The following is a 9,648-nucleotide window of genomic DNA, read 5'->3' as shown; positions in this document are numbered from 1 at the left end:
GCTGGGCTGGGGTCCTCTGTTTCGGGGTGACTGCGCTGGGCTGGGGTCCTCTGTTTCGGGGTGACTGTGCTGGGCTGGGGTCCTCTGTTTCGGGGTGACTGTGTGCCGGGCCGGGTAGGGCGGCTGGAGGAGGAGCCCAAGAAAGCCTGCTGGTGGCTGCGCTCCCTTCGGTGAACGCCGCAGACCGGGAAATGAAGCCCTGAGCTGCATTCCCCAAGGGCCTTCCTCTCCTCAGAAATCTATTTGGAATTTGAGCTGAGGGCGTTAGACATTGACCCTAACAATGAGCTCAATTATTCATAAGCAGATTAGGTTTGGTGCGTGATCTACGGTGGCCTGGAACCACCGCCCACCCAAACGGGTCCCATTGCGGGATCTGGGTGCGGCTTGTGAACTGTGGGGATGCGTGTGGCGCACGCGTGTGGCACACGTGTGCGTGTGTGGGTGGGTGCTCATAAGTCCAGGCCCCGCCGGTCCAGCCAGTGAGGGCGGTCATCCCTCCCTGGCCTTTCTTAGGGCCACGCTGGCCGTCCGCATGGCAGTGGCACCAGCGGCAGTGGCCGTGCGGTGGAGGCTGATGAGGCAGCCCCCTGGCCCCACTGCGCGCACCGACGGCAAGGAGGTGCAGTCACCTGTGGGGGTTTCTAAAGTCTTTGGGGGTGAGGGGTGAGGTGTCTGAAGTCACCTGGGCTGGGGACCCAGGGTCCCCTCAGCTGTAACCGCATTGCTACAAAAGCGCCGGCACGGCCGCCAGGCTTCCCCAGACCAAAGCGAGTCCCTGGAAGCCCCCGGAGCCGGCGGAGGGCGGGGCGCGGGGTGAGGATGAGTGTTCACTGCCCTGGGTCTTGAAGGTGGGCTGGGGGCTTCGTGGGCGTGAGAGAAGGGAGGCGAGAGTCTCTCCGGCCCTGAGTACCGAGTGCTGCCCCCGCAGGTGCTTGTGAGAATCAGCGTCCTGTTCCAGAGTGTTACCTGTGTGGTCTGGGAAAGATCCCCGCGAGTATCAGTAACAATCCCAGCAGCCAGGGGTGGTGGCGCATGCCGGTAATGCCGTGCTCGGGAGGCTGAGACAGGAGGATCACCACAAGTTTGAGGATAGCCTGGGCTACATAGTGAGACCTGTCTCAAAACAAACAAACAAAAACATAAACAAACAAACAAACAAACAAAATCACAAAAAACAATCCCAGCTATAATGTCCAAGGCAGTTTTCTCATGGCAAATATTTTCCCCAGTATGACACATGCCCAGGAGAGGCAGGCGGGGTGTGGTAGTCTTGGATACTAATTCTAAGCCAGATTGCCTGGGTTCATGGCTGGGCTTCTGACCCTTGCCTGTACCTCGGGGGTGACAGGGGCCCTTCCTCTTGTGCAGGGGCAGTGAGCCCCACGTGTGCAGTGGTGAGAGCCGAGCCTGGCCCCTGCTGTTCTCGTGGGTTCAGCTCCGGTCTCATTCAATCCTGGAGGCCCTGCCTGTCTGCCTATCATCTATCTAGCACCTGTCTATCTGTCTGTCTGTCTATCTATCATCTATCTATCTATCATCTATCTATCTATCTATCATCTACCTATGGATCTGTCTAGCTATCATCTATCTATGCAGTGCAGGGATAGAAGCCAGGGGCCACGGATGCTGGACAAGCAGTGCTTCTCTGAGGGATGCCTGCAGCCCAGTCTCCTTGTAGAATGGAGGACAGAGAGGCACAGTCACTTGCCCAGGGCTGCACAGCTAGGAAGAGGGGGACGTAAGACTCGAACCCATGTCTGAATCTAAAGCCCACTCTTCTACCACCTGCCTCGTGGGGTGGAAACCTTGCTTTGATTTGACACTGAGGAGCTGCGGTGAAGTCAGGAGTGGGGGTCCCGTATCACAACTTCTTTTTTGGGGGGGGAGGGGGGCTGAACCCTGAGCCTCATATGCTAGCTATCATAACTTTATAAAAATAATCAAAATCTATAGCAGTGTATGCCTATAATCCCAGCTACTACAGAGGCTGAGGCAGGAGAATCACAAGTTTGAGGCCAGCCTGGGTAATTTAGCAAGACCTTGTCTCAAAATCAGAATCAAAGGGGCTGGGCATATAACTTAGTTTGAAGGCCTTGGGTTCAATTATTATTACTGCAGGGGGAAAACAAAGTGAAATGATTGAGTACCAGATACTCTTTTTTAAAAATCCCCAAACCCCACTTGTAAAACTTTTCTTTTTGTCTTTTTGAGACAGGGTCTCACTACATAAAATTTTCTTGAGTGTGCAAATTCAGGTACGAGTTCTAAGAGGTGAAAAATTAGCCCCCGTTGTAGCCAGCAGCCTCCGGGGGCAACCAGGGTCTGCCGTTCCGCTCTAGCGATAGCTCCCGTGTACCCAGCAGAGTCCTCCGGACACCGGGAGCTCGGAGCCCTTGTTCTCCTGAGGAGGGCGGGAGTCAGGTGTGAGCCCCTTCCGCCCTGCGCCTCTGCGCCATTTCCCCTCCGCGCGCTGACTCGGCGGGACCAGGGCATCGGAGTGTGGACCACGGTGGCCTCAGGACTGGCCCCCCTCCCGCCCCAGCTAGGGCCAGAGGCCCGTGTCTGTGCGCTGGGGTAGAGGAAGAGGAAAGGGGTCATAGAAGCTGTAGATCTGGCCTCCAGGGGAACAGAAGCTCCGCTCTGACAGCCGCAGACCCAGGCCACTCCCATCTCTGGGCCTCAGATTTCTCCCTGAGGAAAGAAAGGGGGACCCCTCCCAGGGAGGGGCTTCGTGAGGGTCACGCCCCCACAGCTCAGGCTGCTGTTGGTGGAATGGGGAGCAGGCGAGGTGGGGTTTAAGGGTGCCAGGTGGGCCCCCGGACGCTCGAGTCCTGCTGGCTGACATCTGGGCACGCGGAAGTCGGCAGTGGGCACGTGGAAGTCGGCACCCCTGCTTCCCATCTTTGTTTCACCACCGGGAAGCCAAACCCTGAGCCTCAAATTGCTCCTTTGTAGAAGAATCACAGTCCTTTTCTGGGCTGCTGACTTCACGAACGTGTTGATTACTGCTGCCCCAGACGCTCTGGGCTCGTGTCTGTTCAGCCTCCCAGCATCAGGGGAGGCAGGGGTCGCTCTCTGGCCCATTTTCTGGATGAAGAAGCTGGAGGCTGGGAGGTGAAGTCGTGGTAGACAAGGGGTTCAACCCCGGACTTGACTCCAGTGCATCCGGTGGGGCAAACTGTCTCCCGTCGGTGCAGATGGTGATGATCGGAGCAAGTGGTCTCGCGGCAGCTCCCTGGGGGGCGGGCACGGGACGCTGCGCTGCTGCGGGAAGGAATGATCCCAAGTCCCTGGACAGACTCGAGCGTGGTTTTCCTTTGAATCAAACGTCAGGACATAGCCTTCCACCTGGTGCAGTGACTCACGCTTGTAACCCCAACACTTAGGAGGCTGAGGCAGGAGAATCAAAAGTTCAAAGCTGACCTGGACTACATAGGGAGACCCTGTCTCAAAAAGCTAAGCAAAAATCCCCCCAGAAAACAAAGTCAGGATATGAGATTCTGGAGACCCCTGCCAAATGTCAGCCTTGGAAGTTGAGAAACAGGTTTCTGGACCAATTTTTTTTGGTTGTGGGGAGACAGGGTCTCACTGTGTAGTTCAGGCTGTCCTTGAATTCTGTATGTAGCCCAGGTTGGCCTCGAACTCACAGCGACCCTCCCTGTCTCAGCCTCCTGAGTGCTGCCATTATAAGCAGGCACCACCATACCCAGCTCTAGACCAATTTTATTTCCTATGTGGGCTCACTGGTTATTAGTGTTTTTTTAAAATTTTTTTTTATTTTTTTGGTCTTTTTGAGACAGGGTCTTGCTATGCAGTTCAGGCTGGTCTTGAACTCACTTTGTAGCCCAGGCTGGCCTTAAACTCACAATGATCCTCCTGCCTCAGCCTCCCGAGTGCTGGGATGACAGGCGTGCGCCACCACTCCTGGCTTTATTAGTGTTATTAGATGGTAAGATTATGTCACACTGTATACATGTCCTCTTACTTGTTCTTTGTATTTTTCTGGCAGTAGTCATACTTATTATAAAAATGCAAGCGTTACAGAGCTGTGGCCATGCAAAGCGAACAGAGGCCAGTTCTCGCCCCTCAAGCAGCTTTGTCGAGAAGGTGAGGTTCAGATTCTCTGACCAGTGCTGTTGGACTTTGCCCCTTAAAGCACTTGGAAGTTACTCCAGAAGTGAAAGGAGGCGTCTGGGTGGGACAGAGTCACAGGACCTCAGCCCAGGCTGCGCACTGCGCTCTCCGGCACTGCTTCTGGAACAGGAGGGGCCCAGGAGCCCGTGGGCGCCAGTGCGTTGCAGCTGTTCTGGACGGTTCTGCGTAGTCACCGCAAACTGACTTCACCAGAGGGTCAGGGTAGGGTTTCTACGGGGCTGGTACGAATGGGGGAGCGGAGGAAAGTGGGGGGTCGGGGTGGGCTGAGGAAGGAAAACCTGTCAGAGTGGGGCAAGGTTGCCGTCGGGGGCCGCCCTGGGGGACACCGAGGCTGCAGCAAGGCCCGGCCTCTCCCAGTTTGGAGCTGGGCTGGACGGAGCGTGCTCAGGTGCGGAGCTGGAAGTGCTGAGTGGCGTGGACAGTGACGTCACCCCGGCAAGGGGCCCAAACTCGTCAGCGTCCGGCGGAGGAGAGGAGAGATGCTGGGTGGACGCGCTGACAGTGTCCCGTGACAGGCAAAGCCACGCCCGATGGCACGTGGCGAGGTTGGACGGCAGAGCTCGGGGTACCGAGGAGGCTGGGATGTGCAAGCAGCATCTGTCCTGCGCGGTGCCAGGGGAGCCAGCCTGGAAGGACCCAGGGGGTCTCCTGGGAGACTCTTGGGGAAGAGCGCAGGACACGGCTGGTGGGTGCTGCGTCAGGACGGGAGATGCCAGGCTGGGAGCCACGTGACCGCGCAGGACCCGGGGAGCCGTGCGCGTGGCACCCACGGGGAAAGGAGAGCTGCTAGGGGGCCCGGCTGCCCGCCGCGCGCCTGACAGAAGAGCACCATGTTCAAAGAGTCCTCGCCCCGGGCCAGCCACGCCGGGACACACACACACCTGCGCCTCTGCAGGGGCTCCTGCCACACGGCCACGGGCGCTCCTCGGGGCAGGAGCTCGCCTGGGAACCCAGTCTCGGTCCCAGCCAGAGGAGCCGCCAGCTCACGGGAGTCCCCAGCTCACGGGAGTCCCTGGTGTCACTTTGCGTCCACTGAAGGCGGGGTCCTGGTCCTGGCCGAGCTCGGACTCCCGGGACAGGGCCAGCTCTGCTAGAAAGTGGGCTGTCAGGAAGCAGAAGGGAAGGGGCTCCAAAGAAGCTTGCGGGAGGCCGGGCGTGGAGGCGCACCTGTGATCCCAGCACGCAGGAGGCTGAGGAGTCGAGGCCAGCCTGGGGTTCCGAGTGAGCTCAAGGCCAGGCGGAACTGCATAGAAAAGGCTATCTCAGAAAGACAAAAAGGAGGGCTGAGGATATAGCTCGGTGGCACAGCTAGCCTGGCAAACACAGGGTCCTGAGTTCGATTCCCGGTACCAAAAAACAAACAAAAGGACAAAAAAGAAGATGAAGAGGAGGAAGAGGAAAAAGAAGGAGAAGAAGCTGCTTATGGCTTCTTGGGGCCAAGAGCCCAAGTAGAAAAGGGAGCTGATGCCGCCTAGAACTCTCAGAGGTGGGAGACGGGAGCGCCCCGTCCTAGCAAACAGGACCTGAGCATCTGCTGGGGCACAGCCTCACTGCATGGCACGGGTCCATGGCCGCCAGCCTCACAGGTCCAGCTGAGGCTGTAGCTCTTATTAGGATGCAAGCACTTCCCACACACTATTTTATTTAATTTGCCCGACAAACCGGCCAGGAGGTGATGCTTCGGGGCAGGTGAGGAGCAGGGGGTGGGCGGGCAGGATGGGGAGGGCAGAGGGTGGAGGTCCCAAAGGGAGTGGACAGACTGAGCACTACCCTCCGGCTTTGCCCCAGCTTCTGCTCTCCCTCCCTCTCTCTCTGTCTTGTCTCTCTGTCTCTCTGTCTCTCTCTCTCAAGACAGGGTCCTGCTATGTAACTCAGGCTGGCCTTGAACACCTTATTAGCCCAAGGTGGCCCCCAATTCATGGTGCACCTCCTGCCTCAGCCTCCTGGGTGCCGGGATTATAGGTCTGCACCACCACGCCTGCGTTTGGTCCCAGTGTCTAACCAGATTGCTCACGGGCGGCTCTGCACTGATGTTCTCTTCCTTTTGAGCCTGCAGGACCTGGACTGGATTAGATGGGAAATGCGGGAAGGGCTTCAGGGCATGTGTTTGGCCCGATGCCGGGTGGGAAAGCTAGCCGCTGTCTCTATGGAAATAGGAAAAGCCAGGTGTGGTGGTGCACGCCTGTAATCCCAGCACTCTGGAGGCTGAGGCAAGAGGACCCTTGCAAGTTCGAGGCCAGCCTTGGCTACAAAGTGAGCTCAAGGCCGGCCTGAACTGCATAGGGAGACCCTGTCTCAAAAAGACAAAAAAAAAAGAAAGAAGACATGAAAGCCTGAGGGCTGCGGTGGCAGAGCCGTGCCTTAGCGTGTGTGAGGCCTGGGCTCAGTCCCGCCCCTGCAAGTTAGTGTTCCTTCCCCCTCCTCTTCCATTTGTGGTCCTTGGAGGTCAGTGTAGCTGGCTAAAGGGCCTGTGGCAGAGGCCGGGGGGCGGGGGAAAGGCAGCGCGCCCGACACCCCTCCCTCGGACATACTCCATCGATTTCCTGTGCCTCTGTGGACGCAGTAATGACCAGCACTTATGGAGCACCTTCTGTGTCACCAGCACGGATTGTAGGGACTCTGGCTTGCTTCACTTAATCCTCAAAAGGGCTCTGAAATGCATCCTCGGGCCTCAACATCTGAGGGGCTCGGTTTCCGCCTCCCCACCCCAGGCCTGCTGGAGGCCTCGCATGCAAGGACGGCCTGTGATGCTGCTCAGAGGTGGAGCAGTTGCCTCGCGTGTGTGAGGCCCTGAGTTTCACCCCGGCAGAGAAAAGAAAAAGAAAAAAAAAGAAAGTTTAGTATTTGTACAGACATATGTGATTCTCCTGTATACTTTATTTATTTATCTAAAAGTAATTTAAAGTACACAGGTGGAGGGCTGGGGATTTAGCTCAGAGGCACAGCGCCTGCCTAGCAAGCGCAAGGTTGTGAGTTCGATTCCTGGTACTGTAAAAAAAAACCAAAACACCAAAATAAATAAATAAATAAAGAAAGAAAGAAAGAAAGAAAGAAAGAAAGTACACAGGTGGGCCAAGCGTCGTGGCACACGCCTGTGATCCCAGCACACAGGAGGCTAAGCAGGAAGGTCATCATGAGTTCGAGGCCAGCCTAGAATACACAGCGAGACCCTCTCTCAAAAAACAAACAAACAACTAAAGACACTAGCGGGATGCAGACGTTAATAGTTGTTATACTGTGTTGCTTAGGGACAATGACAAGAAAGAGTGGACATCACTCAGTCCAGACAGTGTTTTTCAGTGTGGAGAACTGGGATCAGGGCTTTTACTGAGCTACGTTCCTAGCCCTTCTTTGTATTTTATTTTATTTCATTTTATTTTATTGGTACTGGGAATTGAACTCAGCACCTTGTGCTTGCCAGGCAGCTTTGTATTTTATTTTAAGACAGGGTCTTACTCAGTTGCCCAGGCTGGGTTCAAACTTGTGATTTTCCTGCCTCAGCCTCCCAGAGTGCTGGGATGACAGCTGCGTACCACCAAGCCTAGCCAGGCACAGTTTAAAAACATTTTTTTCAGTTGCAGTGGGTCGACTCCACAGATTCAGAGCCCTGTAGAGACAGAGGGCCAATTGTATTCTGTTTGTTTTTTTTTTCCTGGTACTGGGAATCGAACTCATGACCTTGCGCTTGCCAGGCAGGCACTGTACCACTGAGCTAAACCCCCAGCCCAGGGCCAACTGTATTCTTACTTTTTGTTTGAGGAACCTGAGACAGGGAAGCCAAGTAACTCGCCTGAAATCACCCGGCAGTTATTTTCTGCAGTGCTGGGGTGGAACCTGGAGCCTTACGCATGCTTGGCAAGCGCTTGGCCACTGAGCCACCCGCAGCTGCACACAGCAGTTTTAAGAGCTGGGAGTTGCAGTCCAGGACTGGCAGACCTCAAGGTCGTGTAGACTCGGGTCAGCACACGGGCTGACGGCCCCCAGGAAGCGGGAGAGAGCTAGGCGTGCGGTGCAGTGGGGGTTAATTCTGATCCCTCGCCCGCTTCCTCCAGGCACCATTGCCACGACCTCCCTGCCAGCTGTCTTGAAATGAAATTGTTTTGGCCGCCCAGGTTCCCCCATAAATCGGAGCAGCATCTGGCCTTCCAGGAGAGCCAGGCGTCGCAGGAGCCCATAACTGAGGCCCGATCGCGCCTGGTTTGAGTGACCAGCTGGCGCCAGCTCCCCCGGGAGAATGTCTGTGCGGGAAGTCTGATCTCCGCACCAGTCACTCCTTCCCCCGAGTTAGGGAACCCGGAACACCTGTCTGGAAGCCCCGGAGCAGAACCCCGAGCCTGAACCCCTTCCTGAGTCCCCTGAAGACCGGGGTCTGATCTCCCTGCCCCTGTCCCGCCAGCCCCTGTGAAACGGCAGGCGGAGCCAGAACAGCACATTCCCCGGTCTGTTCACTCCGCAGTGCCGTCTCCAGAATCCTTAACCCGACCTATGCTGATGACCAAGAATTCTTCCACCATAAGGTTGGCACTGAAACTTACCTGGAGCCGAGTGTGCTGGCACGTGCCTGTAATTCCAGCACTTTGGGAGGCTGAGGCGGGAGGATTGCAAGTTGAGTCCAGTCTGGGCTACTTAGCAAGACTCTGTCTAAATATATAGGCCAGAGATGTAGCTCAGTTTGAAAGCCCAGGTTCAACACCTCAGTGCCCCAGAAAACAAACAAAAAACTCACTTCATCTGGTGGGAAAAATTGGGCCAGACCTGGTACAATCTATTTATCCTTCTTAGTGTGTGAATGTGCGTGTTTTGCTGCGGAAAATGAAACAGATGGGTGTGCTGGGGCGCCCCTGGCACAGACCAGCCTGCAGCCGTGGTGTGTGCATCCCGCAGCCCTCCTAAAATCCCACGCACCTTCCGGTCTGGCCCCGGGGGTTCCCGGTAAAGGGCTGTGGTCTTACTGTTTTATAATCACGGAACTCAAGCAGGACAGGCCGTCTCCTGACCCGGGAGAAGGCGCTGGCTTAGTCATGGAGAACCCTTCCCGCCCCTCCGGTCGGCCTTGGTGGCTGGGATTCCATCGCCAGGGCGTCCGGTCAGCGTCGTGCTCTGTAAGCGGTGGCGGGAACCGGAATCCCTAAAGCGACTCGTGCGGGGTCTGGTCCTTTTAGATCTTGTTTCTGAGGGGCAGGCGAGCGGCAGCGAGTGAGGAGCTGCAGAGGGTGAGCAGGTGCTGATGGGTCGGATGTGGGCAGGACAGAGGCCCGGCCAAACAGCAGGCCCTGGTGGGGGAGTCGAGCAGGCCCCTTTGGCACAGGCAGGCAGCCCTGGGGAGGGAGGAAGGCGGGGTGTCCCCTCTGCCCCTGCGGGGTGGGGAGACCCGTGCGGCTTATGTGTGAGGCCGAGGCGCTTCCCTTCCTAGAGGCTCCTGATTATATAGAAAAGAGCCGGGCGTGGTGATGCATGCCTATAATCCCAGCACTCAGGAGGCTGAGGCAG

At 56.7% G+C, this 9,648-nt stretch overlaps 1 protein-coding gene across 3 annotated transcripts in view; it reads left to right on the top strand.

Moving 5' to 3' along the window:
- Vsx2 (visual system homeobox 2) overlaps positions 1-9,648 on the top strand; it is a 15,915-nt gene that overhangs the window by 2,734 nt on the left and 3,533 nt on the right. The window lies entirely within an intron of this gene.

This window comes from Chinchilla lanigera, unplaced genomic scaffold (assembly GCF_000276665.1).
Source record: "Chinchilla lanigera isolate Chin_1 unplaced genomic scaffold, ChiLan1.0 scaffold00122, whole genome shotgun sequence".
Classification (NCBI taxonomy): domain Eukaryota; kingdom Metazoa; phylum Chordata; class Mammalia; order Rodentia; family Chinchillidae; genus Chinchilla; species Chinchilla lanigera.
This window is presented reverse-complemented; position numbering and strand designations above follow the sequence as displayed.